At 43.1% G+C, this 16,454-nt stretch overlaps 1 protein-coding gene across 2 annotated transcripts in view; it reads left to right on the top strand.

Annotated features, from left to right (window-relative positions):
- Positions 1-1,161: 1,161 nt before the first annotated feature.
- Positions 1,162-16,454, top strand: part of LOC119649847 — a 467,192-nt gene continuing 451,899 nt past the window's right edge. Inside the window, exon 1 of one of the 2 annotated variants that reach the window (XM_038052203.1) lies at positions 1,162-2,000. The gene's annotated coding sequence lies outside the window, so the exon portion shown is untranslated. The remainder of the gene's footprint in view (positions 2,001-16,454) is intronic. The other variant, XM_038052201.1, reaches the window with a different exon arrangement.

Raw genomic sequence — 16,454 nt, 5'->3', positions numbered from 1 at the left:
AGAAGTCGAGGCGTCATGTTGTTTATATTTCACTAGGGAAACGAACCCACACCACAGTGCGCCGCCCATCTGTTAATTTTTTCACATGAAACTTGCAATAACAATTAATTTTCGGAAGCAATTTTTTTCATGGTACTGTGAATTTGTTAATCACAATCATTTACAATAATTTCGGTGTAGGTAAGCAATGCATGCCCATCCTGTTGGAGGTTCGATTCGGAGCTCAATTCGTCCTCGCCATTCTATAGTATTTCTTGGAACCGTGGGTTACCTCTCGCTCAACCGTGGAACAAACTGGGCGGAAACAAATACCATTTTCCAGATATTCTCTCTGTCATGACACCCGAACTAAGCAGGCGTTCTGAATCTCGTTCTGCTAACTTGAAGATCGACTTGGGGGGAAAAAAAGATACAGCAACCTCAGGTTGCTATTAAGACATCAAGATTATTATCTTGGGGATCATTTCGACTTAAAATAATGAAGTCATTATTTAATCATATACAGTTGGAACTATGACCCATTGTGAGGAACAATAGAACTAATTTATGACAATTTATCAAAAGGCTTGAGTGGTCGTGCCGCAGATAAATGACAGAGCTGACCGCCCGCTTGGCTTTTGGCGGCAGGTTGGCGAAAAATTCGAGGAATTTCGGGGCTGGAACTTGGAGGAGCTTTTGTGTAGGAGTTAGAGACAGCCCAGCGTGGACCGCTTGGTCTCTGTAATGGCTAAGATAGTCTGAAAAGCAAATGTTAATTTATATGAAAAAATGCTCGGTAGTATAGTGGTCAGTATCCAGGACTGTTAGCACTTGTATTGAAAAAAACTTTTTGGTATCGAACAGCGAACCACCGCTCACGACGTCCAACCAATGACTGCCGGTTCATCGCCGGGAAACTGTTATACTGGAACGATTTCCCCTACTTCGGACAGAACACATGCGAGAGCAAGCACCTGTTTTTGGTCGCTCGTCATTTGTTTTGGAGTTGGGAGTCGGGACTGGAACCGTGTTTACGAGTTCACTCCTGGAGAGTCATGCGCAGGGACTTGTCTCGGTGTTACCGAACATTGGGAATTAGCCATTCATCCGGACAGTGTTTACCGTCTGCAGCACTTCCAGTATCTGAATGTCGTGGTATACAGTGCCATACGTGGAGAGAGCGTGTGGTACCGTGATGATAGGGATAAACAACATGCTTGGAGTTGTTTGTGGTCCAGAGACAGCCGGCTAAATACATGTATGCAACGGCCGCGCGACAACATAGGATTAGCGAAAAAAAAAACACTATACAGTCCCGAGCCAAGAGTCTGACTCGTTTGCTTATACGGTTCCCATACTGGCTTGCTCGCTTGCTTCTTGCTTACCAAGCCTCCGCGGTCGAGCTAGCTGGAGGACAACTTCGCTCAAGAATTCAGTTGTACGCGGTTGGGTCAACGGCAAAAGCAGCGCGAGTTAGTACCAACGTTCAGTGAAGGTTTGGCGCTTTCTTTTCGCAGACAACGTTCGCGAGTTCGAGGAGTTCGCGAATTTCCGCTAACGTTCAAGCGATTACGTTACTAAATTTCACGGTTCAACATAGTTTCGACAGGTCAAATCCACCGATGCATACCACTCGGTAGTTACTATATGTGCGGGATTAAGGGTTTTATCGTGCATCCATCTAGGGGATTATCGTTATCAGCGGATCTAGTGATTCCACCTTGCGCTCTGTTTACTGATACCTGAGAAGGTGTCAGGTGTTACTTGATACCGTCCTGGGTCTAGCTCAACCCAGATAGTTTGACGGGACTGCAGTTATGGTCTATGGTGCGTTAAATAAGAAATTATTGGAATAGTGTCTCGGTTCTGTTTGTGGAGTCCTTGAGTTTGAAAGTGTGCAGGATCCGGTATATAGTGAAATAGATAAGCAGTTAATACTGAAGTGTCGTGAAGTGCTTTGGGAGTGAAGCTGAGCCAGGATTATTCCGTAGGATTAAATGTCGTTGGAGAGTTCGTTTCCGGTTAGTAAAGTTTTGCTTATCTGTACGGTAGAGAGTCATTAGATGTGTTTCAGAGTATCTGATAAAGCAATGTTGTGAAAAGATATCCGCGCAAGGGTGGTCTACCCGATACAAATAGGTGCATTGGGAATAGTCTCAGTCTTTACCGATAGTGCATGCTACCTACGACAAAGTCACCTGATCAGTACTCAATCTGCCCCTCTGCACCTATGTACCTCAGATACAACTTACCTTTTCGAAAATCATAACAAATAATCCTCGTAACCAGTTTCATCTCCCAACATCAAAAATATCTAATTTCTCCACCCTCTGTTGCTTCTTTTGATGATTTTATCTAGAACCACGGTACATCGCTTATGAGATGTATCTATTTCATTATTACTTTTCCGATACAATCTGAAAACATTGTGTGTTCCGTCCTAGTATCTCCAATAATTGATGCGTCCTAGTCAAATTCCCATTTTGAATCGAGAATAATAGAAGAGCCTTGAACAAGCAGATCGTACCTGAGCTAGCTATTGTTGGTCTTATCACTGATCAACTGTTGTTTGCCACAATCTTTTTCTTGTGTTGTAGATGCACACACCTTTTCTTGTTATTCATCATCTTGATAACTCACTATGATATCATTTTCGATACATTTATTAAGATTTTTCAAAAGGGCATTACTACCAACGTTCCTGGGTTTTTTTTTCTGTTTAGAGCTCTCCAACTTGCAGATGGAAGATACTCAGATACTCGCTATTTATCATATTTAGGGTTGATGATCAGATGTGCATGTGTAGATGTTTAGGTTAATTATTTCGTTCTTTTCATTAGGAATCTCATTTCAGTGAATGCAGGCTGAGTGTTGAGGCGATCGTTAGTGAACATGTGCTCTTATTGTTACTTGAAGAAAGCAATGATCTTGCTCCTGAGTCATTGTGGATTGCATTAATTGGTGACAAAGATGAATTTTTGTATTGTTGTGATGATAATTATGAGGAGAAATGATAATGTGGGAGAATATATATGTACATGCGATGTGTAGAATTGTCGTGATGACGACAGTGTCGCCTGGTTCTTGAAGTGTTGATTAATTTGAACAAATGCGGTGATGGGGGCATAGTGAAGTATACACTCATATAATTGTGTTATTAATTGAAGTGTTACTTTAAATGAAGTGAATTGAAGATTGCCCCCCTTTGATGTTTTGTAAAAATGATTTGATGCCGGGGTTAGATCAAAAGTTTCAAAAAATATCACAAAATTCGGCCCCCACATTGGGCGCCATTTGATAAAAGTTGAATTCTGAACTCTAACGCTTTAATGCAACCTCTAATGAACAATGGCTGATATCCACAGTATATGTACGACAATTTTCAAGAGGGTAACGCACTCTATGCAATTGCGTAACAACAGGAGTGGCATAGGTGTTATGTAGACCTCGGACCCAAAGGGGTGATTATCAAGTATAAACTGGATATAAGCCAGCAAGGGTTCCTGTTGTTTGGACTTCTAATGGACGAACCTAGACCTGTTTACTGAAACTCTGGAGCAAACCCTTTTAAAACTCCCTTTCCGAATGTGTTATTTATGTGTGGTCCGCTGGTGGAAATTTTGTCCTGGCTAAGGTTAATACTGCAACTCGCAGGGAACAGCTATCTGCAGACAGTATTAAGCTGTGATATTCTTCTCAACTATATGCAGGTTTCTAAAGATAACAATGATGCCGTAGACCAGGGATTAGATTTAAAAAAATAGCCAAGTCTTAATCAAATGTTTTCTTCTTCAGCTTAAATCTATTCCTTTTTTATTTGTACATGGCGTCGTAAAAACGTTACAATGGCACGTCCGCACAAAATCAACCGCGGGAACGTTGGAGGTAAAGCGGGCGCGTCTAGAATTCGCAACCGCTAAAATCCACCCCTGGATTCCCCAGCTCCAGCTCTGCTGAACTACCATTTAGATTTTTGTCTTTAAGCGCTCATGTTTCTGCTCCTTTTCTTTCGGCCTCTATTTTACTTTCTCCAGCAAATCCCTCTGTGTTTTTGCGAAGTAAACGTCCCTCCATTCTCTTTCCACCTCAACATCTTTGTAACTACATTCTCCAGGTTCACGCCCCTTATCAGTACTTCGTTCAGATTCCTTCTCCCGATCACGAGCCTTGGGCAGTCAAACATCATATACCCTCGATCATTTATTAGGGCCCCGCATTCAGAGCAATTCGGCGAATCATCCAACCATTGTGGTAGTTGATCTTCCCGTGTTTCCTCACAACCTATACCCTAATGTTGGGAATGAGTGTGTACCCCCGGACGCTATAGACTCGTCGAAACACAGAGTACACTAGTTTCTTTCGCTACAATGTTCATTGGAATGCGAAACAATGGTGACCTGATACGTTAAATGGTGATCTGGATCTACAACTGCATTCAAATTCAGCCCTTCCATTATCATTATCAACGGCGCAACAACCGGTATCTGGTCTAGGCCTACCTTAATAAGGAACTCCTTATCAGTGCTTGATGCTACATTTCGAGCGGAATAGTTTTTGGAAGCTGAAATAGGCTCTGTTGGCTGTCAAAAACCGTACGCGGATTTCATCGTCGCAGCATTTTCGATCCAAAATAGGAGAAATTATCAAAGGCCTGAAAGTTGTAGTCTCCTAACTCTTTGATGCTGATGGTTCGTTGATTTTTGGTACTGACGTTGTCACCATATACTTTGTTTTGTCTTCATTGATGTGCAGCCTAAGATCTCACGCCCATCGCCGTCTGCTCAATCTTGATAAAGGCAGTTTGTACATCTTGGGTCGTCCTTCCCATGATGTCGATATCGTCAGGATAGGCCAGTAGTTGGGTGGACTCAAAGGGGATCATATCCCTCGCATTCACCCCAGAATCACGGATCACTTTCTCAAGGACCAGGTTAAAGAGGACGCCTGAAAAAGCATCCGCTTGTTGTAGACCATTGTTGATATTGAATGGTCTTGAGAGTGATCTTGCTACTATTATCTGGCCTCGCACATTGGTCAGGGTCAGCCTAGACAGCCCTATCAGTCTCGTCGATATACCGAATTCTCTCATGGCCATGTACAGTTTTACCTTGGCTATGCTGTCATAGGCGGCTTTAAAGTCGATGAAAAAATGGTGCAACTGATGGCAACAGTTTTTCCATCGCGCAGAGATATATTGCTGATTTGCCTGGAATGAAGCCTCTTTGGTATGGGCCAAACATGTTCTGGGCGTATGGAGCGAGCTATCCGACGTAGCAAGATAGCGGAGAATATCTTCGGATAGCTGAGTGGCTAGAGCGCAAGGCTATCGTACGGAAGGTCGCGGTTCAAATCTCACTGGCGGCAGTGGAATTTGTATCGTGAGATGCCGTCGTATACCAGTTGACTCAGCTGTGAATGAGTGTCTGCGTCAAATCAGGGTAAAAATCTCGGGCGAGCGCAATGCTGACCGCATTGTCTCCTACAGGCTATCCTGTAGTATACCGTGACGGTCTTGAATGAAGTGCTCTAACACACTTCAAGGCCTTAATCCAATATGGATTGTTGCGCCAACGATTACTATTATTATCTTATAGATGGTACTCAGTATTTGTCCTTCCCCTTCAATTGGCGGGACCTGGGGCCAAGTATGTTTGTGGCCGTATTAATGATGACGCTTTTCAGGTGGTTGTGAAGATCAGTGGTCCCATCTGGAAATGCCTACGTGTGTTTGCGGACCGCTTTCCTCGCAAGCCAGGTACTTCCAACAACCATTTAATTCAATACTCCCAACTGAATAATCCGCAGTCCATTAGCCATATTGGTATTCACTAATTAAGTCTGAAAATGGTTCTAACCTAGCTTGGATGATTTGCGTTAGGATATTGTAGGACGTTCATGTTACAGGTGAGTTTGTCTCCTCTTTTGCTTTTGGGACAAATTACGTTACGAAAAATAAGTTTATGGGGCAGATTATCCAGACAATTTCCTCCCCTCTTCAGTTCAGCTGGAATAGCATCGTATCCCGGGCGTTTGTTCAGTTTTTGGCGCGCGGGGCTGCTTTCAATTCTTTAATAGAAGGAGGTTCGACTGGTATGTTGTTTATAACCTCCAAATTTGTCAAAGATGCTCATTCCGCTGGCGCTTCCACAGGGTTGAGCAGCTTCTTAAAGTGTTCCATCCGTCTTTTCTTGATATCATCGGGGTTGCCTTGGTTAACCTGACAGAGACTTGTCTGCGGCCTATAGCCTGGTAGGAAATCTTTCACCATGCCGTATGGGGTCGTACGTTTTTATTTTTCGTGTCGTTGTTTTCCAGTACGCCCTGTTTTTTATTCGCTTAGCTTGTCACAAGTTTCTTGTTGGTCATTCTATGTATTTTCGGTAAGCTTCGTTCTTTTTACGGGTACGTCTGGTTTATAAGCCGATTAGTTTTTCTAGGGTTGTTTTTATTCCACCTTTTAGCTTTGACTATATTTTTTCGATGTCGAGTTCAGCCAGTGACTTACTATTGAAGCAATTGGATAGTTCCGTTTTGTGTGCAGCCATTATTCGCCTGTCTCCAAAATTATTAACGTCAAATTCCCGAGACCTGCTTCCTGTTGTTTCTTGATGAGAATGCGCTTGTCCTTGGCGTTGAAATCCCTTAAAACTATTTTTATGTTTTTAGAAGGCAATGCGTCACAGGCTCGTTCCAGGGTATTGCCCTTAAATCCGGACCATTTTGTTTTTCGGATCACCGGGATGTTGATGTCGTATCCTGAAACTTTTTTGAGAAGTTCTCGCAGAGCTCCGATTCTACTGTGAGTCCGAACGTTCCAAGTACCAAAAGAGTAAACCATATTCCGTTGCTGCGACCATTGAGTTTTCCAAACGTTTCCTTTGCTTCCCTCGACTAGCACCGGCTCTGCCTTTCAGCACCCGTTTCGGAACCTTTCTTGCGTGGAGGTGGAGGTAAAATTCGATAGCAGAGCTGTCTATGTTAAAATAGAAGAGACGTTTCGCAAGATCTGTGCGAGATCGTGACCGCGGTGTCGCCCTGTGATCTTTAGTGTCATTTGATCACCGTTAAATACATACGAGTTTATTCTAATCATTATTTACCAACGAATGAATATACATGGATGATACTATCAGAAAGCCTTACAAACCGAATGTGTAATTTAATCCCAGCAGAAAAGGAATATCTTGCGTGATGAAAATTATTAGAAAACCAGAGCAAAATCAAACGCGCAAATTAAGGTAATAAATATTCTCCATCATTCGTAATGATTCTTTGGTCAGTTTGATCAAAAGTTTCAAGAAAATATCACACCAGAAAGGTTTGGTAGAAGAATTCGACACCCACGTTGGGCGCCATTTGATAAAAGTTGAATTCTGAAATCTAACGCTTTAATGCAACCTATTATAAACAAGGGCTGAGACCGACAGTATATGCTCCACAATTCTCAAGAGGGAAACGTAGTCTATTCAATTGCGAAATTGGAGATAGAATTTCTGAAAGCTGATGTAACAACACTACCCCATCGGTCTACAAAAAAGGCGCACAAATATACTAACTTCTTCCTTTTCTTCAGCCCTTGTCAAGTTGGCAAGCGGGGTCGGCTCGTTTTGATCGGTTTCGCCATTTGGTTCTATCAAATGCCCAAATCTGCATGCAATCGCGGGGATTTTAAATCCCCATCCAGCGTATCAAGCCACCGTTGTTTCGGCCTGCCTTTTGGTCGTTTACCATCGACTTCAAAGTTCAAACCAATCTTGGAAAGTGAATTTTCGTTAGCGCGAGTTGCGTGATCATAGCATCGAAGACGCCTCTTTCACAATTTTTCCACGATCGGCGCAACCCCATAACGATCGCGAACCTTCTAAGATCTTTGACCGTCCTTGGCAGCGGAGAGCTCGCGACCGATTGCTTCTTGTCTGGGTCGGATTGTATCCCGTGACGGAATGGCCTAGAAAGTTCACCTGGCACAGGAAAGATCTGCACTTTTCGACTAGATCCAAGATCGAGAAGACACGACAGTTTCCTAAATAATGCGCAAAATCTTGAGTGGAATGGGTCACCATCTTGGAAGCGTCTGAGCGTCTAGGCATCTATAATCTCCACAAGGTGACACCATTGGAGACCAAATGGAGTGGAGATGAAAAACTGCTGTTGCATTTACCCTGATAGGTAGCTGTTAAAACTTTTTCCATGCGGCAGTGAGTTTCTGGGATGCGGGGGCACACTTTCGAGAAGATTGGTGAGCGAGTAGTAGAGGTGGTGCTGCACATCATGCATAACTGCCTGGAAGAGACTACATTCAGTAGTAATGTTCGGATATTTTACGAGAAGTGCGCCCCAAATCCCTGGGTTGGCACCGTCCTAATAAATTATAGCCTATACAGTGTTGTTATTCAAAAGGTTGAAATTTTTCCTGACAACTGAAGAGGGATTATGCTGCATATCTACCAATAGTCTATAGTGACACAGTAGGGCTGCGCTTATTATGAGGACACTGATGTTAGCCAAAATGAAGCGCAACAAAAAGGAAAAGCTAAGGCTCACGTCGACTTACCTGTAGCCGTAAGCTGCGATGGGCGTGGAATTCGCCGCGCTAATATCAGCCGCTGAAGAAATAGTTTGTTAGGTCTGGAGACTCGAAGGACCAAGATTTACGCGTCTGTGTCTACTAGATAACTGCCCCTACTAAGGGGTTAGTACACAAAGCGACAACTTGCTACAGTTCGGATAGCCGTCGCTGTACCCACTAGCCAACTCAATGCTTGGGGTCGAGAGGAAAGTGCATGGACTAGAACATTTCGTGTTCTGATCTAGAAACCTACGGTGGTACCAACACATGCCGGATTTCGATGCGGACCGTGAGGTACGACTACCCGAACGGTCATTTCTCGAGGTAGCGTCTTCAGTTCTCTCGAAAATGCGAGGTGTTGACCACCGCGGTCAGTATGACTGCCTTCTCCGTTCCGCCACGTCGGCGGACTCGGGAAAAACCTTCGCGACCATAAAGCGCACGTGCACCTCGTGTATCTTCTCCGTAGTCGCGGCCAACACCTCCAGCGAACCCTTACCGAAACGGCAGTTAGGGCGACAGAAGGCCCCCTGACATGCTTCTTCTCGCGCAACATTATCAATCAATCAAGCGCAGTACTGCAGCAGAGTAACACCTACCAACTCATACCGGGAGAAACCCGAAAATGAACGCATGTGAAAGCAACCTAGACCACGAACCCGGTCAAAAAAAGAGCCTGTGCTGACTCTTGCGGCCTCACGTATTTTACTTCAATAATGATATAGTAAATGAATTAAATAGCAACAAAATGAAATTTAAACTATAACTATGCTTAAACTAGGAACACTGAGCACTGCGCCGCTGACTGCACATCGAAACCTTTTTTCGGCCTGGTCTTCTTGAGGCGGGGTCGAAGGCGGGTGGCCTGATTTCCGGGACAATACTCCAAAATGTCCGAAGAATGAAATGTTCATCAAGTTGAAATACATGACAAGTGTGTGAGTGACAATCCCTGATTAAGTAGACATTCTAGACTGTATATTACCACCACAATTCCTAAAAATATATTAAAGAAGCTTTCACCGAGTAAACTGACGTTATAACCTATGAGGACACCAACCAACAACAACTTCTTTTCAGACTTCTCTGTGAGAACTGCGAGAACCAACAAAATAAACGTGATTGAATGCATGCGACAGTAAAATATACATAGGTGGTTTGCAATGGCGGATTGCTTGCGGCCCACTTGCTACCTGACCAAAGTCGGACGGAATTTCTTGAAAGTTTTTTTCGGACCTTATTTTGGGGTCAGTTTGGTGTTTGCTGCGATTCATCATCACCATCAACGGCTGTTTTTTAAGCGTGTTTTAGTTCATACCACTGCCATCTATAGGCTTCCCCGTGAGATTCTAGAAAATAATATAGAATAATTGCTCCTCCAGTTTTTCCTTGTATTCTCCTCCATTAAATCATTTTTCTATTTTCCGTTTCCTAGTTTTCCTACCTCAAGTTCTTTTCTTGAAATTCGGCAGCAGACCGGGGTCATTTATTCGTTTGCACGGTATCAACCTTGTGGGTATTTCGTTTTTTGGTAGATGACGATTTGCAAGCTTGTCGCTCCGAACTCTGGAGGATCAGATCAATTGAATTAGGCCCCCTTGACGAAAGGGTGTGATCAGGTAGGATGCACTATGGCAGAATTATTCGAACTAAGCTGGGCATCCACCTCTACATTTTTTTCTCACTCTCCCCAATCACTGGTTCTTTTACTGATTACTTATACTGATTGTCACTCGTTGATTAAGTTTAAGAGAACTTACTTCCTTCTACGATAGTCACTAGGGGAGACGAAAAGGTATTAAGGGTGGTTGAGACCATGAGAACATTGTCAGGCTTCTCTATTAGAACTAACACCAAACTATTCGAATTCGGTGTTGAATTATGTTTTCTGGCAAAGGCTTTATTGAGACCTCGGATTCAGTAATGCGATTATCAGGCGAAGCTAGTTGCAAACCGATAACTCCATCCATTCGTTAAACTCTTAATGAGCAAAGTTAGGATCCTTAATTGAAATTCAGAAACAGACTTTCAGACTATCGGAGCTTGAGCGGATGCGTGTAGGAATCCCAGTCCGGCGGGACTATCATTTAAGTATTATTTACCGAGATTGGTTTATTGTTAGGCACTCCTGCTTCTCCTCTTTTCCGTTTTCCTTTCTCTTATTTCCTTCCGTCTCCTTTTTCCTGTGATTTTGCGATTGTGAAGGAAACCCAGTTCTCTTTCGCTCCATTCAGATTCCTTCTATCCATCATGAACTTTGGACATTGGAAAATTGCACACTGTGGATCCTACGCTGTGCCGCCGAATTCAGAACAATTCGGCAATCATCCAACCAATGTGGTAGTTGATCAGCCCGTGTTTCCACTCAAGCCAGTGTTAGGGATCAGCGTGTACGCCCAGCATCACTTCGTAGACTCTATGTCTTATTTAAGATATGATACACAATTTTTTTTCGCAAGAATGTTGACTGGTATCATACCGGCCTCTGCCAATGCTACTTCGTCTGATGCAGAACCACAGTACTTCAAACCCGCAAAGGCATTCTACTCTTTCTGCGCTACCACTCCCGTTTTCGCATCAGCCAGAATCAATCCAGCTTTTTCTAGCCGGCACTTTACCACTATCACTACCACTGCCGCGTAGACTCTGTATCATCTGGGTCCTTTATTTTAACAACACCAGGCAGGTCATCTGCAAATCCGACAATACTAGCCCCTTCTGGGGTGGATAAAACAAGTACGATTATATAGGACATTCTACAGCGAGGAACCCAGCACTGAACCCTGTGGTACCCCCACTGTGATGACTTCCTCTTTGAAGGCCTCATCCATCCTGTCGATCAAAGTCGCTAAATATCCGAGGAACAGACTGTTCTTGGACAATTTAGAGGAGAAAATAAGCGAAGCCAATTGTATCGGAGACAAAGAAGAGAAATGTTGACGGGGTAGAATACATATTTCAATGGAAAACGTGGATACTATTGGTGCCCATATAATTCTCCTCCCAAATCTGCATAATTTTCACCCCGAGCCCGGATTTTTTCTTTACGACCTTGATTCTACTGATCCAAATAACTAAACAAAACCGTTGTTTTTAGCGGATATAATGGTAGCCTTTGTCAGGTTGTTCGTTAGCGCAAACACGGAAGTTTTGTTTATTCCATATCCATTGAGCCTGAAGTTGGCCTTATCGCTGAAAAAATTTTCGTGATGACACCCTGAAAACATGACGCAAAGCTGAGCCACCCGGGTTCATTTCATGCGCGAATTGAAATTGGTATGACCAAAGCCAAGATCTTAGTTGACTACGATAAGCTAAGTTGCTCAGATCGGCGTCGAATCATTTCATTCACAATCTTCGCGTACGCTATCAGCTACATTCATTTCTCTACGTCTTGAATGTGATTAATCTCTCGAGTATCAATCATGGGTTCCAAATTGATGGAGGAGAAGAGGGAGCGGCAGGAGGAAGGGGACGAAATATCCACTTAGAATGTGCCAGATCCGTCTGGCAACCTCTGTTTACAAAAAATGATGAAGGTTGTTATCAACCCGAAATCATTATTCACGAATAATACAAAGAAATAGATAGAAACGAGAGTTGTCATAGCGTAAGCCAATTTTGACGATAATGGGATAAATTACTTCCTTTAATCTATTCAAAACCCTTGGCTGAATTCAAGTATGAACTTCGCGCTTCATAAGCGGCTTGGATTTCACAGTCAGAAACAATTTGCCTTAGTCAGCATGTTGTACTGTTCTAGCTAGCGAACGACAAAGAACAGATAAAACCGTCCATTCAGATCTATCTGCATATGAACACAGTAACGGATCCAGTTTACATTCTCCACTCCATTGGTACGGTTCCTCCCCTAATACGCTGATACTTGAAGGACACAATCCACTAGAATTCCCAGTAGAGTTCAAAGCTAATATATGTAAGTAGGCGAGCAAGCATTACCTTCCTCATTCTCTTCCCTAACCTTGGTGCCGTCGGTTAGCGGGGTCGGAATGGCGTACTCTACTCAACGACAGTATCTAGGGTTCCCGAAATACCAGCTTTCTGTAACTCGAGCGAGAATCCCCGCTCTAGGCTTAAACAAGATAAAATGGTGAGACTCTGAAGAGTACTCCTCTCTCTCCTGCGCTTACCGCAGGTGCGCTCTCTTTACCTGGAAACCTGACATAGTTTTAGCTGGTTAAGAAGCATCAAAATTATAAAGCGCTGTGCGCCAACGGAGAGGTGTGAGGATTGTGGATTTCTGCAACTTCTGCCGATTTGGTACAGGTGGTATACACAGAGATACACAGAGCTTGCTATAAAGTCAATTGGATTTCAACTGGCCAACACCGTACGAACAATCAGATTGATCACTTTACAATCAGCAGTAAATTCATGAGTTGTCTCCTGAATGTGCATAAAAAGAGAGGTGCTGACATCGGCTTCGAAAAGGATCACCACCTACTTGTCAGTTGTCTTAGCGTATGTCTCGTCTGCGAGCTCTCAACTTCAATATCAGTCAATTATATGATCCAGCAATTACTCGATAGTGGGAGAGCTATTTTTCTGATCGAATGGAAGATGACCTAAATAACCCAACTGGGAATATCGAGGAGCATCGGTCATCCCTCAAAACTTGCTTTTTCTCGGATGGTTCGCTGGTCATCGGCTACGTTCAGAAGGGGCATTATAAAACGGCCTGCAAAATTCCGGGAAGTTTTAGGTAGAACACACGTTGAGAAAAGAGAGTTTGTTACTACGGTGGTGAGAGAAGCAAAAGCTGCCATAGATCGCAATGGTTTTAAAAGTATTTACCGCATAACAAAAGAACTACCATTACCCCAACGTTGCCTCCTCTGGCATGCGAAGGCCAAGCACAGAGTGCTTTACCTGGAGGAACACTTACTGTCACAATGTACCCTTTCAACCCGTCATCCCTGTCGTACCAAAGACGTGTATCTTAGAGCTAACTCTCCGTTATGCCAGCGTGCTAATTTGCTAAGATTGTAAGCAGTCGTTATGGACCCCGACTTTTTTCATAGAAAAATAGATCTTGGAAACTGACCCTTCACGCTTTAATCCATATTATTCGAAAGCATGGGAAACTTCCGCTGATATTATTTTTTTTTTCAAGACTCGCTCAGAACTCAGCACTTCCATTCTCCAAATAGTTAAAACACAAGGTCGACATCACCCAAATGGGTTACCAAAAAACCTTATCATTCTGAAGTGGTGTGATCATCATTTTCTCATTCACGTGCACCACCGCAAAGTCCCCTAAACACACGCATCTCCAATGAATCTGAAACTCGGAATGTATCCGCTGGCCTGATCCTCCAAGACGAACTGGATCTTTTGAATTGCATAAATGATCGCGGTTAATCAAATCTAAATAAACAGTTGATTAGGATGTAAAGTATGCCATAAAAACCCACTCAGCGTCATTAAGCCGGTCAGTTAAAAAAACATAAATCAACTGTTGGATATTGGATATCAAATACTCAATCCGTTTCAACAGAAAAAGCCAAGAAATAAAAGAAGAGTCAAATGCCTGAACGCCCCATTGATGGACGACGATGACGAAAAGAAAACACGTACGCATAGCTTATTATTTATTTACATATGATCAAGATGACGATCAGTGGACCAGATCAGACCTTCTCTCTATTCAGGAAAAGCAGATATTAACATGTTAGGGAATATGGAAGTTCTCGACGCACAACTAGGTTGATCCAATTAAGTGCTTCGTCAGCATCTTGACAGCCCCGAGCCAATTTGAGGTGTACCTTGGGCATGATCATTTGATCTGGTTCAGTTTGACGAGATCACGACCCGCGGCGATGAGCCTCCAGTCAAGGTCGAACACCTCACGTCACCTGGGCCAAGTGGAAGTGATTGTCCTATGACACCGCTTTGATGTAATCTTGACAACCCAGAAGTATCGTCCTTGCGAAGTCAAGGAGGTTACAGAAATTGGGATGGATTATATTTGCCAAATCACCTTCGATTTGATTCATAGGAATTCTGATAGCTTCAGGTTTTTTTCAAGCATTCCGAGGAGTTATCACTGGCGCCCATTATCGCCTACAAGCCTTCCTGCCCCGATTAATTAATCAGATTGGAAAAATTCTATGTGAACACATGTCCAGCTGCCTTCGTCATTTTGTCAAACTATTCAAACAAGCTCCAGCCTATCTTGCATAAAGATCACGCTCCGTCTTATCTCTAATGATCAGTGCCGAAGACGATCAGATTTCTGTTAAACAAGGCAGATAGTACCAAGTACAAGATAAAGAATTTCTTTGGCTTCCTCACCATTTCCAACTTTGAAGATAATCAATTCCGTAAAAAAGTCGTTAACAAGCTGCACACTGTTCTCGAATAATCAGAGGACCAGCAACATTTGAGTCCACCACGAAATCGAAAGTCCCATAAGATCCGCAACCACAAAAAGAATAAGAAATAATTACTCCGCAAGGTGAATTCCAATGAATTGAAAGCAACAAGGGTCTCAGCTCGTTATGTCCTTCCTTTAAGGAAATCGACCACACATTGACGAACCACAGACAACTCTGCGTGATAATTAGCGAAATATTAATGCACGGTGAGTTGGAAGATATACGCAAAGGTCTAGAACTTCAAATGGTGCTAACTGCGATCAGGTTTTCCAGAAATTTATTCGAATCGGACATGAACGACTTTGGGACAATGAACGCAACTTACGACTGTTGAATGCCAGCGAAATTTTACGTGGATCAGAAAAACTCACCTGACAGGTTCTTTGAGAACAACTTTTGGATCCATAAATTAAAAAGTTAAAAGATCTTTTCTTCTCTGAGTTTCTTAGACGTACTGCTAATGAGAGTCTTGGCGAATGGGTGGTCAGAAGGGTTGTTTTGATATGACGAATTGCACATTGGTTTGGATAAGGCACAACGTCCTTTATGGAGACTATACACATCTCCAGTATTTGTATCAATCAATCCTCTGTGAAAAAAGTGTGCATAACAAGAGTTTTCGGGGAACGTTCGACGCTGGGATGCAAGCAATTAAAAGGGAATGCATAATTCAGGGTATCTAATGAGAAACGCAGACAGAATTCAGTCCAACCAAAAGGACCAGCTGACAATACGATTACATGTAACAATACGTCAAGATACTTCAATTTCCTTCAGTTATTTTAAGGAGTTCGAAATTCTAAACCAGTATTCGCTCTTCCAAAAGCTGGACGATGGATGGATTGGAATACAATCATAATTTCGACCTCAATAGATACGTCTCCATTCCATGAGAAAAGCCTGTGTTCAGCACTTTTAATCACTTCCTATATTGACGGTCTTAACAGTGAATACTAATGAAATAAGGTCATATTGAGATAAGTCGAAGTTGTCACATGCTCATCGGAATTTAGACTGAACCTATTTTTCAACCCTTAGGTCTCCAGTCCTCGCTTTCCCTGTCGCACTACACCAGCATTGATTACTTCCTATGAATGCAACTCTAGTCTGAATGCAAGTCCAGTGACCAAGCTGTTGGGTTCGAGTTATCTGCCTTATCATTACACCATCACGTCATCTGCATTATTGAAACCCGATTGGATTGAAGACGAGGCAGACCCTGCCTAAGATGGAGCGATGGCGTAGGTCAGGACGCCAGACAGGTTTTAGGGATATCGAATTGGTGGACCTCGGCGCAAAACCGGGATGTTTGGAGTTCCTTATTAAGGCAAGCCTAGACCGGATACCGGTTGTTGCGCCGTTGATGATGATGATGATGATTGGATGACAGGATTTTAGATTCCGAGCTTCTCGAAGGTTACTCTATAATGTGACAGAGACTGTGCTTCCTAAGACAACCGGTGGAAGTACCCTAATAATTGTTAAGTCCCCACTCCGTGCCGAAACCA

Source organism: Hermetia illucens, chromosome 2, assembly GCF_905115235.1.
Source record: "Hermetia illucens chromosome 2, iHerIll2.2.curated.20191125, whole genome shotgun sequence".
Classification (NCBI taxonomy): Eukaryota; Metazoa; Arthropoda; class Insecta; order Diptera; family Stratiomyidae; genus Hermetia; species Hermetia illucens.
Note: the sequence above shows the minus strand (reverse complement) of the source record. Positions and strands in the feature narration are given on the sequence as shown.